This window comes from Condylostylus longicornis, unplaced genomic scaffold, assembly GCF_029603195.1.
Source record: "Condylostylus longicornis isolate FDR11 unplaced genomic scaffold, ASM2960319v2 ptg000153l, whole genome shotgun sequence".
NCBI lineage: Eukaryota > Metazoa > Arthropoda > Insecta > Diptera > Dolichopodidae > Condylostylus > Condylostylus longicornis.
In genome coordinates, this window is record NW_026578121.1 from 1,781,508 (window position 1) to 1,798,583 (window position 17,076).

General features: G+C 24.1%; 1 protein-coding gene across 1 annotated transcript in view; it reads right to left on the reverse strand.

Moving 5' to 3' along the window:
* Positions 1 to 17,076, reverse strand: part of LOC129615901 (WW domain-binding protein 4) — a 59,679-nt gene that overhangs the window by 17,443 nt on the left and 25,160 nt on the right. The window lies entirely within an intron of this gene.

Genomic DNA, 17,076 nt, shown 5'->3' on the forward strand with positions numbered 1-17,076 from the left:
AGTTTACATTAAACTCCTTGACAATATATTTTTAGCGTAAAATTTTATAAGAAAATGTTATTCTATTGCATTAAACTTTTTACAAGTAGGGTAAAATTTTTAGAACGGAAACTCGCTGATATTGATTTGGTAAGGGTGAAGGTTTTTTAATTTTATTTAAAAAAAAAATAAAATTATCAATAAAAAAAGTTGATCTGGCAAATCCCATTTTGCAGGGTTCGAACCTGAGACTTTTCGCATAGAAATCGTATGCAATACGTATTACCCTATATACGTTAGTATTGGTGTTAACTCATTCTACAGTCACGCGTTTTATTCGCATGTATTATAAACTTCAAATACATACGTGCATGAATTGTAGTTTATAATTAACAATAATTTATGGCTTAAAGTGTTTATTGTGAAAGGTATTTTACGATTTTATGCGACATAACTCAAAGTGAAGTTTTAAAATAAATTACTCAAAAGGTATTAGATTTCAAAGGAACTAATTATTTGTTTAATTATGTATTTTTGGGTAATTATTTCTCAGAACTTTTTTATTTTAAGTTTTAAGTTTTATCTTATTATTTATCAGGAAAAAACATATCTATATGTATATTATGGGTGTGTTTTTGAAGAAATAAAGTAAACTTAAAATATCTCAGCCACAGAATGGAACACAATTTCAAAACTACAGGCATCATACTTGCAAGGCTTGCAATGCAAGCACACACGACTAGTTATATATATATAGCTACTTCTCAGGTGGTAAAAAGTACGGGTACTTCTAGAAGGGCTAGAGACATGGAACAAAAGGCATTAGATAGAGTTTTGCCTCCAGGGTCCCAGAAAAATCTGACATTGGAACTTTTTAGCCCCGAAATAGCTCTATTTTAAGATTTTCTGAAAAAATTTTTGTATAACAAAAGCACGTTTTTCTTTTATACTTTTTATAATTAGAAACACAAACCAAGAAATAAATGATACGTTTTACGTTATTTTTATTATTAAAAACACAAACCGAGAAATAAATAATATTTGAAAATATAATGATCTCACATATTTTTGTTGCGGATAAACGAATTAATCTTAACGTAAATAAATGTCAGCTTTTATCAGACATCAGATGTTTTGTGACATCTGAATATTAATATTTCATTTGTTATTGTTTTGAACATTACGTTTCGTCAGCAAGCTTTAAAAAAATATATGTACATACAGAATATATGTATGTACGTATGTAGTTAGAATTTTATTTTTATTGTTCCAAACGGAAAACTGTAAAATGCTAAATTTTAATACATTTATATATACATACATATATTTGAATAAAATTATTATTTTGTTTTTGCCTAAACCTTTTCTTTATTTAAAAAAATTACATTCATATGTACATATATATATTTGAATACAATTATTATTTTATTTTAACCTAAACCTTTTCTTTATTTGAGAAATTTATTTCTATATGTTCACCCGCAGTTTTAAAAAAACTAGGTATACATTTATAATAACGTGTGTTTGTGTTAATAATTTTATTTCTAATTTTTCCAACAGCAAAATTTCAAAATTTTCGATTCTAATACATTCATATGTACATACGTTCATATGTTGGAACGAAAAATTTTAAAATCTTCAATTCTAATCCATTCATATATACATACATACACACATGTATTCATATATACATACATACATATATTTTTACATACATAAATTATTATTTTGTTTTTGTTTCTTTTTTAATTTTCGATTCTAATACATTCATATGTACATACGTTCATATGTTGGAACGAAAAATTTTAAAATCTTCAATTCTAATCCATTCATATATACATACACACATATATTCATATATACATTCATAGAAAGCTTAAAAAAAATTCCTCAGTAAGCTTTAAAAAAAATATACATACTACATACATATTTATGTACTTAAAATTTTTGCGAATTTTTCCAAACTATTATAAGAATATTTTTTTGGAAATTTTCTTTAAACTTTTATATAACATTTATCACTTATATATTAAAAAAAAATAAAACACAAAATTTAAACAAAATAAAAAAAAAAATTTTAAAATAATCCAAAAAAAGAAAAATACAACATCCAGGCAAGCATTGATCCAATAACCTTCTGGCTATGAGACTACCACTCTAACCACTAGGCTACGCAGTACCTTGAATTTCCCTTAATAATTCTATATTTTATTCATATATCGTATAACTCATCAAAAACCATCATATTTTACATTATATATATATAGCTACTTCTCAGGTGGTAAAAAGTACGGGTACTTCTAGAAGGGCTAGAGACATGGAACAAAAGGCATTAGATAGAGTTTTGCCTCCAGGGTCCCAGAAAAATCTGACATTGGAACTTTTTAGCCCCGAAATAGCTCTATTTTAAGATTTTCTGAAAAAATTTTTGTATAACAAAAGCACGTTTTTCTTTTATACTTTTTATAATTAGAAACACAAACCAAGAAATAAATGATACGTTTTACGTTATTTTTATTATTAAAAACACAAACCGAGAAATAAATAATATTTGAAAATATAATGATCTCACATATTTTTGTTGCGGATAAACGAATTAATCTTAACGTAAATAAATGTCAGCTTTTATCAGACATCAGATGTTTTGTGACATCTGAATATTAATATTTCATTTGTTATTGTTTTGAACATTACGTTTCGTCAGCAAGCTTTAAAAAAATATATGTACATACAGAATATATGTATGTACGTATGTAGTTAGAATTTTATTTTTATTGTTCCAAACGGAAAACTGTAAAATGCTAAATTTTAATACATTTATATATACATACATATATTTGAATAAAATTATTATTTTGTTTTTGCCTAAACCTTTTCTTTATTTAAAAAAATTACATTCATATGTACATATATATATTTGAATACAATTATTATTTTATTTTAACCTAAACCTTTTCTTTATTTGAGAAATTTATTTCTATATGTTCACCCGCAGTTTTAAAAAAACTAGGTATACATTTATAATAACGTGTGTTTGTGTTAATAATTTTATTTCTAATTTTTCCAACAGCAAAATTTCAAAATTTTCGATTCTAATACATTCATATGTACATACGTTCATATGTTGGAACGAAAAATTTTAAAATCTTCAATTCTAATCCATTCATATATACATACATACACACATGTATTCATATATACATACATACATATATTTTTACATACATAAATTATTATTTTGTTTTTGTTTCTTTTTTAATTTTCGATTCTAATACATTCATATGTACATACGTTCATATGTTGGAACGAAAAATTTTAAAATCTTCAATTCTAATCCATTCATATATACATACACACATATATTCATATATACATTCATAGAAAGCTTAAAAAAAATTCCTCAGTAAGCTTTAAAAAAAATATACATACTACATACATATTTATGTACTTAAAATTTTTGCGAATTTTTCCAAACTATTATAAGAATATTTTTTTGGAAATTTTCTTTAAACTTTTATATAACATTTATCAGTTATATATTAAAAAAAAATAAAACACAAAATTTAAACAAAATAAAAAAAAAAATTTTAAAATAATCCAAAAAAAGAAAAATACAACATCCAGGCAAGCATTGATCCAATAACCTTCTGGCTATGAGACTACCACTCTAACCACTAGGCTACGCAGTACCTTGAATTTCCCTTAATAATTCTATATTTTATTCATATATCGTATAACTCATCAAAAACCATCATATTTTACATTATATATATATAGCTACTTCTCAGGTGGTAAAAAGTACGGGTACTTCTAGAAGGGCTAGAGACATGGAACAAAAGGCATTAGATAGAGTTTTGCCTCCAGGGTCCCAGAAAAATCTGACATTGGAACTTTTTAGCCCCGAAATAGCTCTATTTTAAGATTTTCTGAAAAAATTTTTGTATAACAAAAGCACGTTTTTCTTTTATACTTTTTATAATTAGAAACACAAACCAAGAAATAAATGATACGTTTTACGTTATTTTTATTATTAAAAACACAAACCGAGAAATAAATAATATTTGAAAATATAATGATCTCACATATTTTTGTTGCGGATAAACGAATTAATCTTAACGTAAATAAATGTCAGCTTTTATCAGACATCAGATGTTTTGTGACATCTGAATATTAATATTTCATTTGTTATTGTTTTGAACATTACGTTTCGTCAGCAAGCTTTAAAAAAATATATGTACATACAGAATATATGTATGTACGTATGTAGTTAGAATTTTATTTTTATTGTTCCAAACGGAAAACTGTAAAATGCTAAATTTTAATACATTTATATATACATACATATATTTGAATAAAATTATTATTTTGTTTTTGCCTAAACCTTTTCTTTATTTAAAAAAATTACATTCATATGTACATATATATATTTGAATACAATTATTATTTTATTTTAACCTAAACCTTTTCTTTATTTGAGAAATTTATTTCTATATGTTCACCCGCAGTTTTAAAAAAACTAGGTATACATTTATAATAACGTGTGTTTGTGTTAATAATTTTATTTCTAATTTTTCCAACAGCAAAATTTCAAAATTTTCGATTCTAATACATTCATATGTACATACGTTCATATGTTGGAACGAAAAATTTTAAAATCTTCAATTCTAATCCATTCATATATACATACATACACACATGTATTCATATATACATACATACATATATTTTTACATACATAAATTATTATTTTGTTTTTGTTTCTTTTTTAATTTTCGATTCTAATACATTCATATGTACATACGTTCATATGTTGGAACGAAAAATTTTAAAATCTTCAATTCTAATCCATTCATATATACATACACACATATATTCATATATACATTCATAGAAAGCTTAAAAAAAATTCCTCAGTAAGCTTTAAAAAAAATATACATACTACATACATATTTATGTACTTAAAATTTTTGCGAATTTTTCCAAACTATTATAAGAATATTTTTTTGGAAATTTTCTTTAAACTTTTATATAACATTTATCAGTTATATATTAAAAAAAAATAAAACACAAAATTTAAACAAAATAAAAAAAAAAATTTTAAAATAATCCAAAAAAAGAAAAATACAACATCCAGGCAAGCATTGATCCAATAACCTTCTGGCTATGAGACTACCACTCTAACCACTAGGCTACGCAGTACCTTGAATTTCCCTTAATAATTCTATATTTTATTCATATATCGTATAACTCATCAAAAACCATCATATTTTACATTATATATATATAGCTACTTCTCAGGTGGTAAAAAGTACGGGTACTTCTAGAAGGGCTAGAGACATGGAACAAAAGGCATTAGATAGAGTTTTGCCTCCAGGGTCCCAGAAAAATCTGACATTGGAACTTTTTAGCCCCGAAATAGCTCTATTTTAAGATTTTCTGAAAAAATTTTTGTATAACAAAAGCACGTTTTTCTTTTATACTTTTTATAATTAGAAACACAAACCAAGAAATAAATGATACGTTTTACGTTATTTTTATTATTAAAAACACAAACCGAGAAATAAATAATATTTGAAAATATAATGATCTCACATATTTTTGTTGCGGATAAACGAATTAATCTTAACGTAAATAAATGTCAGCTTTTATCAGACATCAGATGTTTTGTGACATCTGAATATTAATATTTCATTTGTTATTGTTTTGAACATTACGTTTCGTCAGCAAGCTTTAAAAAAATATATGTACATACAGAATATATGTATGTACGTATGTAGTTAGAATTTTATTTTTATTGTTCCAAACGGAAAACTGTAAAATGCTAAATTTTAATACATTTATATATACATACATATATTTGAATAAAATTATTATTTTGTTTTTGCCTAAACCTTTTCTTTATTTAAAAAAATTACATTCATATGTACATATATATATTTGAATACAATTATTATTTTATTTTAACCTAAACCTTTTCTTTATTTGAGAAATTTATTTCTATATGTTCACCCGCAGTTTTAAAAAAACTAGGTATACATTTATAATAACGTGTGTTTGTGTTAATAATTTTATTTCTAATTTTTCCAACAGCAAAATTTCAAAATTTTCGATTCTAATACATTCATATGTACATACGTTCATATGTTGGAACGAAAAATTTTAAAATCTTCAATTCTAATCCATTCATATATACATACATACACACATGTATTCATATATACATACATACATATATTTTTACATACATAAATTATTATTTTGTTTTTGTTTCTTTTTTAATTTTCGATTCTAATACATTCATATGTACATACGTTCATATGTTGGAACGAAAAATTTTAAAATCTTCAATTCTAATCCATTCATATATACATACACACATATATTCATATATACATTCATAGAAAGCTTAAAAAAAATTCCTCAGTAAGCTTTAAAAAAAATATACATACTACATACATATTTATGTACTTAAAATTTTTGCGAATTTTTCCAAACTATTATAAGAATATTTTTTTGGAAATTTTCTTTAAACTTTTATATAACATTTATCAGTTATATATTAAAAAAAAATAAAACACAAAATTTAAACAAAATAAAAAAAAAAATTTTAAAATAATCCAAAAAAAGAAAAATACAACATCCAGGCAAGCATTGATCCAATAACCTTCTGGCTATGAGACTACCACTCTAACCACTAGGCTACGCAGTACCTTGAATTTCCCTTAATAATTCTATATTTTATTCATATATCGTATAACTCATCAAAAACCATCATATTTTACATTATATATATATAGCTACTTCTCAGGTGGTAAAAAGTACGGGTACTTCTAGAAGGGCTAGAGACATGGAACAAAAGGCATTAGATAGAGTTTTGCCTCCAGGGTCCCAGAAAAATCTGACATTGGAACTTTTTAGCCCCGAAATAGCTCTATTTTAAGATTTTCTGAAAAAATTTTTGTATAACAAAAGCACGTTTTTCTTTTATACTTTTTATAATTAGAAACACAAACCAAGAAATAAATGATACGTTTTACGTTATTTTTATTATTAAAAACACAAACCGAGAAATAAATAATATTTGAAAATATAATGATCTCACATATTTTTGTTGCGGATAAACGAATTAATCTTAACGTAAATAAATGTCAGCTTTTATCAGACATCAGATGTTTTGTGACATCTGAATATTAATATTTCATTTGTTATTGTTTTGAACATTACGTTTCGTCAGCAAGCTTTAAAAAAATATATGTACATACAGAATATATGTATGTACGTATGTAGTTAGAATTTTATTTTTATTGTTCCAAACGGAAAACTGTAAAATGCTAAATTTTAATACATTTATATATACATACATATATTTGAATACAATTATTATTTTATTTTAACCTAAACCTTTTCTTTATTTGAGAAATTTATTTCTATATGTTCACCCGCAGTTTTAAAAAAACTAGGTATACATTTATAATAACGTGTGTTTGTGTTAATAATTTTATTTCTAATTTTTCCAACAGCAAAATTTCAAAATTTTCGATTCTAATACATTCATATGTACATACGTTCATATGTTGGAACGAAAAATTTTAAAATCTTCAATTCTAATCCATTCATATATACATACATACACACATGTATTCATATATACATACATACATATATTTTTACATACATAAATTATTATTTTGTTTTTGTTTCTTTTTTAATTTTCGATTCTAATACATTCATATGTACATACGTTCATATGTTGGAACGAAAAATTTTAAAATCTTCAATTCTAATCCATTCATATATACATACACACATATATTCATATATACATTCATAGAAAGCTTAAAAAAAATTCCTCAGTAAGCTTTAAAAAAAATATACATACTACATACATATTTATGTACTTAAAATTTTTGCGAATTTTTCCAAACTATTATAAGAATATTTTTTTGGAAATTTTCTTTAAACTTTTATATAACATTTATCAGTTATATATTAAAAAAAAATAAAACACAAAATTTAAACAAAATAAAAAAAAAAATTTTAAAATAATCCAAAAAAAGAAAAATACAACATCCAGGCAAGCATTGATCCAATAACCTTCTGGCTATGAGACTACCACTCTAACCACTAGGCTACGCAGTACCTTGAATTTCCCTTAATAATTCTATATTTTATTCATATATCGTATAACTCATCAAAAACCATCATATTTTACATTATATATATATAGCTACTTCTCAGGTGGTAAAAAGTACGGGTACTTCTAGAAGGGCTAGAGACATGGAACAAAAGGCATTAGATAGAGTTTTGCCTCCAGGGTCCCAGAAAAATCTGACATTGGAACTTTTTAGCCCCGAAATAGCTCTATTTTAAGATTTTCTGAAAAAATTTTTGTATAACAAAAGCACGTTTTTCTTTTATACTTTTTATAATTAGAAACACAAACCAAGAAATAAATGATACGTTTTACGTTATTTTTATTATTAAAAACACAAACCGAGAAATAAATAATATTTGAAAATATAATGATCTCACATATTTTTGTTGCGGATAAACGAATTAATCTTAACGTAAATAAATGTCAGCTTTTATCAGACATCAGATGTTTTGTGACATCTGAATATTAATATTTCATTTGTTATTGTTTTGAACATTACGTTTCGTCAGCAAGCTTTAAAAAAATATATGTACATACAGAATATATGTATGTACGTATGTAGTTAGAATTTTATTTTTATTGTTCCAAACGGAAAACTGTAAAATGCTAAATTTTAATACATTTATATATACATACATATATTTGAATAAAATTATTATTTTGTTTTTGCCTAAACCTTTTCTTTATTTAAAAAAATTACATTCATATGTACATATATATATTTGAATACAATTATTATTTTATTTTAACCTAAACCTTTTCTTTATTTGAGAAATTTATTTCTATATGTTCACCCGCAGTTTTAAAAAAACTAGGTATACATTTATAATAACGTGTGTTTGTGTTAATAATTTTATTTCTAATTTTTCCAACAGCAAAATTTCAAAATTTTCGATTCTAATACATTCATATGTACATACGTTCATATGTTGGAACGAAAAATTTTAAAATCTTCAATTCTAATCCATTCATATATACATACATACACACATGTATTCATATATACATACATACATATATTTTTACATACATAAATTATTATTTTGTTTTTGTTTCTTTTTTAATTTTCGATTCTAATACATTCATATGTACATACGTTCATATGTTGGAACGAAAAATTTTAAAATCTTCAATTCTAATCCATTCATATATACATACACACATATATTCATATATACATTCATAGAAAGCTTAAAAAAAATTCCTCAGTAAGCTTTAAAAAAAATATACATACTACATACATATTTATGTACTTAAAATTTTTGCGAATTTTTCCAAACTATTATAAGAATATTTTTTTGGAAATTTTCTTTAAACTTTTATATAACATTTATCAGTTATATATTAAAAAAAAATAAAACACAAAATTTAAACAAAATAAAAAAAAAAATTTTAAAATAATCCAAAAAAAGAAAAATACAACATCCAGGCAAGCATTGATCCAATAACCTTCTGGCTATGAGACTACCACTCTAACCACTAGGCTACGCAGTACCTTGAATTTCCCTTAATAATTCTATATTTTATTCATATATCGTATAACTCATCAAAAACCATCATATTTTACATTATATATATATAGCTACTTCTCAGGTGGTAAAAAGTACGGGTACTTCTAGAAGGGCTAGAGACATGGAACAAAAGGCATTAGATAGAGTTTTGCCTCCAGGGTCCCAGAAAAATCTGACATTGGAACTTTTTAGCCCCGAAATAGCTCTATTTTAAGATTTTCTGAAAAAATTTTTGTATAACAAAAGCACGTTTTTCTTTTATACTTTTTATAATTAGAAACACAAACCAAGAAATAAATGATACGTTTTACGTTATTTTTATTATTAAAAACACAAACCGAGAAATAAATAATATTTGAAAATATAATGATCTCACATATTTTTGTTGCGGATAAACGAATTAATCTTAACGTAAATAAATGTCAGCTTTTATCAGACATCAGATGTTTTGTGACATCTGAATATTAATATTTCATTTGTTATTGTTTTGAACATTACGTTTCGTCAGCAAGCTTTAAAAAAATATATGTACATACAGAATATATGTATGTACGTATGTAGTTAGAATTTTATTTTTATTGTTCCAAACGGAAAACTGTAAAATGCTAAATTTTAATACATTTATATATACATACATATATTTGAATACAATTATTATTTTATTTTAACCTAAACCTTTTCTTTATTTGAGAAATTTATTTCTATATGTTCACCCGCAGTTTTAAAAAAACTAGGTATACATTTATAATAACGTGTGTTTGTGTTAATAATTTTATTTCTAATTTTTCCAACAGCAAAATTTCAAAATTTTCGATTCTAATACATTCATATGTACATACGTTCATATGTTGGAACGAAAAATTTTAAAATCTTCAATTCTAATCCATTCATATATACATACATACACACATGTATTCATATATACATACATACATATATTTTTACATACATAAATTATTATTTTGTTTTTGTTTCTTTTTTAATTTTCGATTCTAATACATTCATATGTACATACGTTCATATGTTGGAACGAAAAATTTTAAAATCTTCAATTCTAATCCATTCATATATACATACACACATATATTCATATATACATTCATAGAAAGCTTAAAAAAAATTCCTCAGTAAGCTTTAAAAAAAATATACATACTACATACATATTTATGTACTTAAAATTTTTGCGAATTTTTCCAAACTATTATAAGAATATTTTTTTGGAAATTTTCTTTAAACTTTTATATAACATTTATCAGTTATATATTAAAAAAAAATAAAACACAAAATTTAAACAAAATAAAAAAAAAAATTTTAAAATAATCCAAAAAAAGAAAAATACAACATCCAGGCAAGCATTGATCCAATAACCTTCTGGCTATGAGACTACCACTCTAACCACTAGGCTACGCAGTACCTTGAATTTCCCTTAATAATTCTATATTTTATTCATATATCGTATAACTCATCAAAAACCATCATATTTTACATTATATATATATAGCTACTTCTCAGGTGGTAAAAAGTACGGGTACTTCTAGAAGGGCTAGAGACATGGAACAAAAGGCATTAGATAGAGTTTTGCCTCCAGGGTCCCAGAAAAATCTGACATTGGAACTTTTTAGCCCCGAAATAGCTCTATTTTAAGATTTTCTGAAAAAATTTTTGTATAACAAAAGCACGTTTTTCTTTTATACTTTTTATAATTAGAAACACAAACCAAGAAATAAATGATACGTTTTACGTTATTTTTATTATTAAAAACACAAACCGAGAAATAAATAATATTTGAAAATATAATGATCTCACATATTTTTGTTGCGGATAAACGAATTAATCTTAACGTAAATAAATGTCAGCTTTTATCAGACATCAGATGTTTTGTGACATCTGAATATTAATATTTCATTTGTTATTGTTTTGAACATTACGTTTCGTCAGCAAGCTTTAAAAAAATATATGTACATACAGAATATATGTATGTACGTATGTAGTTAGAATTTTATTTTTATTGTTCCAAACGGAAAACTGTAAAATGCTAAATTTTAATACATTTATATATACATACATATATTTGAATAAAATTATTATTTTGTTTTTGCCTAAACCTTTTCTTTATTTAAAAAAATTACATTCATATGTACATATATATATTTGAATACAATTATTATTTTATTTTAACCTAAACCTTTTCTTTATTTGAGAAATTTATTTCTATATGTTCACCCGCAGTTTTAAAAAAACTAGGTATACATTTATAATAACGTGTGTTTGTGTTAATAATTTTATTTCTAATTTTTCCAACAGCAAAATTTCAAAATTTTCGATTCTAATACATTCATATGTACATACGTTCATATGTTGGAACGAAAAATTTTAAAATCTTCAATTCTAATCCATTCATATATACATACATACACACATGTATTCATATATACATACATACATATATTTTTACATACATAAATTATTATTTTGTTTTTGTTTCTTTTTTAATTTTCGATTCTAATACATTCATATGTACATACGTTCATATGTTGGAACGAAAAATTTTAAAATCTTCAATTCTAATCCATTCATATATACATACACACATATATTCATATATACATTCATAGAAAGCTTAAAAAAAATTCCTCAGTAAGCTTTAAAAAAAATATACATACTACATACATATTTATGTACTTAAAATTTTTGCGAATTTTTCCAAACTATTATAAGAATATTTTTTTGGAAATTTTCTTTAAACTTTTATATAACATTTATCACTTATATATTAAAAAAAAATAAAACACAAAATTTAAACAAAATAAAAAAAAAAATTTTAAAATAATCCAAAAAAAGAAAAATACAACATCCAGGCAAGCATTGATCCAATAACCTTCTGGCTATGAGACTACCACTCTAACCACTAGGCTACGCAGTACCTTGAATTTCCCTTAATAATTCTATATTTTATTCATATATCGTATAACTCATCAAAAACCATCATATTTTACATTATATATATATAGCTACTTCTCAGGTGGTAAAAAGTACGGGTACTTCTAGAAGGGCTAGAGACATAGAACAAAAGGCATTAGATAGAGTTTTGCCTCCAGGGTCCCAGAAAAAGCAACAATTCCACCCGCCCTCCCCCTTCACCCCCTCCCAAGATGTTTTGTAACCGTTTTTTACAAAATGGTTTTACATCCTGTAGGGGTAATTTTTTACTTACTTTTGGAAGTATTAATATTGTATATAAATTCATTTTTGGAAGTGTGAGTTATAACAAAAAATGAAAACTTTCTTAAGAAAATTGTTTTAATAAAATCTACATTGTTTTATAATAAGTGTGTACATATGAATTTAGTTGTGCATTCTTTTCGGGATCTGTTGCAACATGTATTAGAAAGCAAAACATAAGTTTACATTAAACTCCTTGACAATATATTTTTAGGGTAAAATTTTATAAGAAAATGTTATTCTATTGCATTAAACTTTTTACAAGTAGGGTAAAATTTTTAGAACGGAAACTCGCTGATATTGATTTGGTAAGGGTGAAGGTTTTTTAATTTTATTTAAAAAAAAAATAAAATTATCAATAAAAAAAGTTGATCTGGCAAATCGCATTTTGCAGGGTTCGAACCTGAGACTTTTCGCATAGAAATCGTATGCAATACGTATTACCCTATATACGTTAGTATTGGTGTTAACTCATTCTACAGTCACGCGTTTTATTCGCATGTATTATAAACTCCAAATACATACGTGCATGAATTGTAGTTTATAATTAACAATAATTTATGGCTAAAAGTGTTTATTGTAGAAGGTATTTTACGATTTTATGCGACATAACTCAAAGTGAAGTTTTAAAATAAATTACTCAAAAGGTATTAGATTTCAAAGGAACTAATTATTTGTTTAATTATGTATTTTTGGGTAATTATTTCTCAGAACTTTTTTATTTTAAGTTTTAAGTTTTATCTTATTATTTATCAGGAAAAAACATATCTATATGTATATTATGGGTGTGTTTTTGAAGAAATAAAGTAAACTTAAAATATCTCAGCCACAGAATGGAACACAATTTCAAAACTACAGGCATCATACTTGCAAGGCTTGCAATGCAAGCACACACGACTAGTTATAATATGAATCATCAACTATAACTACATATATACAAAATATACATACTATCATTAAAATAATATAATTTATAGCGCCATACCGCAACAATATATAAAAGATATTTTACATTTTATATACAACTAAACATTAGAAGAGTGAACAAATAATATTATATAGAATAATATTGGGTTAATTATATATTAATATTAGCGGAAAACATGGAAAATATAACTAATAACCTGACTAATAAAAATAAATTATAAAAAATAGAGACAAAAAATAAAAGGATTATTAGAATAAATGAAACGATAAAACGATAACTTTTTTTCTTTTCTCATAATATAATATGGAAAATTTATTTTTACACATATTAAAAATTTCTTTTTCAAGTTCAAATTCAGAAAGTTTATTTTGAATTGATTCCATTATACTATTCATCTTTTATATGTATATGTATGTAAAACGTAATCTAATCGTATAGCATGTTCCCCAGAAGCTTATATAGTAAATTTTTAAATTTATATGAAAATAAATTTGAATTAAACCAGGACATTGTAAAAAAGCACATTTTCCTTAGACAAATAAAACCAATTTGTTTTTGTATTTAAAGTCGTATTTCATATTCACGCATTGCATATTTTTGGGATGAGATCATAAATTAGAAAGTAGAGAAAATTAAGACAAAATAGTTAGATAAAATTAAACATAGATAGTGTTTATCCATCAGCTTGTGTCGGTGACCATTGTGGCTCCTTCATTGTTTATGCAGATTTCTATTAAAGATACTATACTGAATCTTAGACCTGTTGAATTGTTTAATATTCGCTATCATTTTACTGATTATGATAGAGAAAATCCGGTTACGTTGTGTTAATTCTAATTCTTTGGTATTGTACCCTACTCTTAGTAAGGGTACTTTTAGATCTAAACTTTTGTGTAATTTAATTTTATAATAATCTTTTAAATTGCGATGTGCTAAACTATTGACCTAAGTAACGGACGTCTGATAAATTGCGCTAATTAAGTAAGTTAAGAGACAAAACCCTTTTTTGACAAAAATATATTAGAACTGAAATCGCCACAAAAATTTAAAAAGAATAACTAACTTAGTAAGAATTCAAATTTTGTTTAGTTCAAGAAAATAAAACATGACAGACGAGGGGAGGAGCTCTCAATTAAAACGTAAATTTTTGTAAACAAACGTACTGATGAACGGACATGACAGTGATAAACAAATAAAAACATTTTTCTAAATTTTGTTGAAAATCTTCTTAATAAAGAAATAAAGAGACGTTCTAAATTGTCTGTGTGTGCACAACAGTTAAATAATTTATGTATGTATACTACATAATAATATATTGATAGGTGACATTTCTATATTGGGAGGTTATATAGTAAGAATAATAAAAGCAATATAGCTATATTTAAAGAAGGATTATAATAGTAATCAGATATAAAAGAATTATTACACTTGAATGAATTTGATTCGCTAAATGAGATTTGGTGTCTTTTAAAATGAAAAAAAAAAATAATCTAAAGCTGTCAAACTTTTAAAATATTTTACATGAAAATGCGAATAAAGAAGGGCAAAGGGAACTTAAAATATTCAAAATGAAAAAATAATCAAATGTAACATTGAGGTTTAAAAAAAATTTTAATATATTGGTTAGTTATAAATATTACCAATAGATTTCGCTACTTCAAATGTCTTACCATTATATAATTTGTATTTTACTTATTTTAATTTAAAAATTTTACCAAATTTTAAAAAGGTGACTTGTACCCACCTACAACTTTAAATGAAAATTATTGTTTAGTTTATTTAAAAAAAGACCTTAAAATCTCAAAAAATTTTCAATTCCACAAAATCTATTTTTCTTTTAAGCTTTTCTTAAAATATTTAACATAATTTTCTTCTTTTACGAAAAACTTTAGAAGTAAGTAATGGCAACGGTTTGCTAGATATTTATGATTTATTAATTTAGTTAGCACAACTTTTTTTTGCCATTTTGATCTATATAAGCTGTAATTTCTTAGGACTTTAGCAAATTTCTGTACAAATACAAAGAAGAAACTAAAGATGTCGCCTTGTCAAAAAATATAACTTAACATTTCTACCGGCTTAATTGTTCATATAATTCGACCATTACTCAACTTATACTCAAGAGTGTATAATAAATATTGTTCAATAACTAGGTGTATGAATGTATAATAATGCTTCTACACGGTGTATGATCTTAAACGGAAAGTGTAAATAAAACTTTATTTTATTTAAAAGCCCTCAAATATTGCATATAAAGCAAATGTTCTACCTTACAAACCTCTGTTTTGACTCCATTTTTTTTTTTAATTTTATATTATTTTGTAAACTAATGGTTCATACGATTAAATGCATATTTTCAAAATAATTTCATTTCTCATTTTCAATTATAAAAAAAAAAATTCAAAATTCAATAAATCAATTGGTAGTTCTTTACTCCATTAGCTTACATTTCCAATTTTTCAGGTGAGTTTGACTCTATTTTCGTACTTACAAATAAATTTTAGTATGCGTTAAAAGTCTGAGTATACAACAAAAACTATACGAGTATAAAAACAAAATGAGAAAAATTGATAAAGCTTTGAAAAAGAAACAAAAGGTTTTCAACTATCCTTGACATTTTTCTATTGTAAAATTTCGCAGTTTTTTTTTTTCATCCTTTTATTTTTAAATTCAATTTTCTTTTTTTTTACAATTTTCAACCATTTGTTGTGGTATATACGTAATGAAAGAGTGACAATCTTGCATATTCGTGACGATTTGTTAGTTTGATTTATAATTATTTTTTAACATGATTTCTTTTTCAATTTACAATACAAAATACCTATTAAACATATACTTACACGAGCATATATACTTGTAATATATGGGTATAATAAAGAATAATGATATTTGATTTGTGGTTTTATTGCTATTATTATTTTAATAATCTTAAAAAAGAACAAAAATTGATTTATTTCAATTATTGTAAAATGACATTTTCGGTGGTGTGAAACTTGGGTGTTTTAATTTATTCAACACTCTTTTATATAATTACTAAATAGCAATCAATTTGAAAAAAAAAATTAAATAATGTTTAAAATTATATGAGATTTTTCAATACCTATGATAACAATATGTAATTACAAAGTTTGAAGAAAAGGGAAGCAGAAAACAGCTAATAAATTTCAGAAGAATAGATCCAAAATTTGTATTGTGTTCCACAAAGAATGCGTTTTTCTTTCCATATCACGTAGCATAATTTTGTGTTAGCATAAATAAATAAAACTTCAGTATAGATTTTC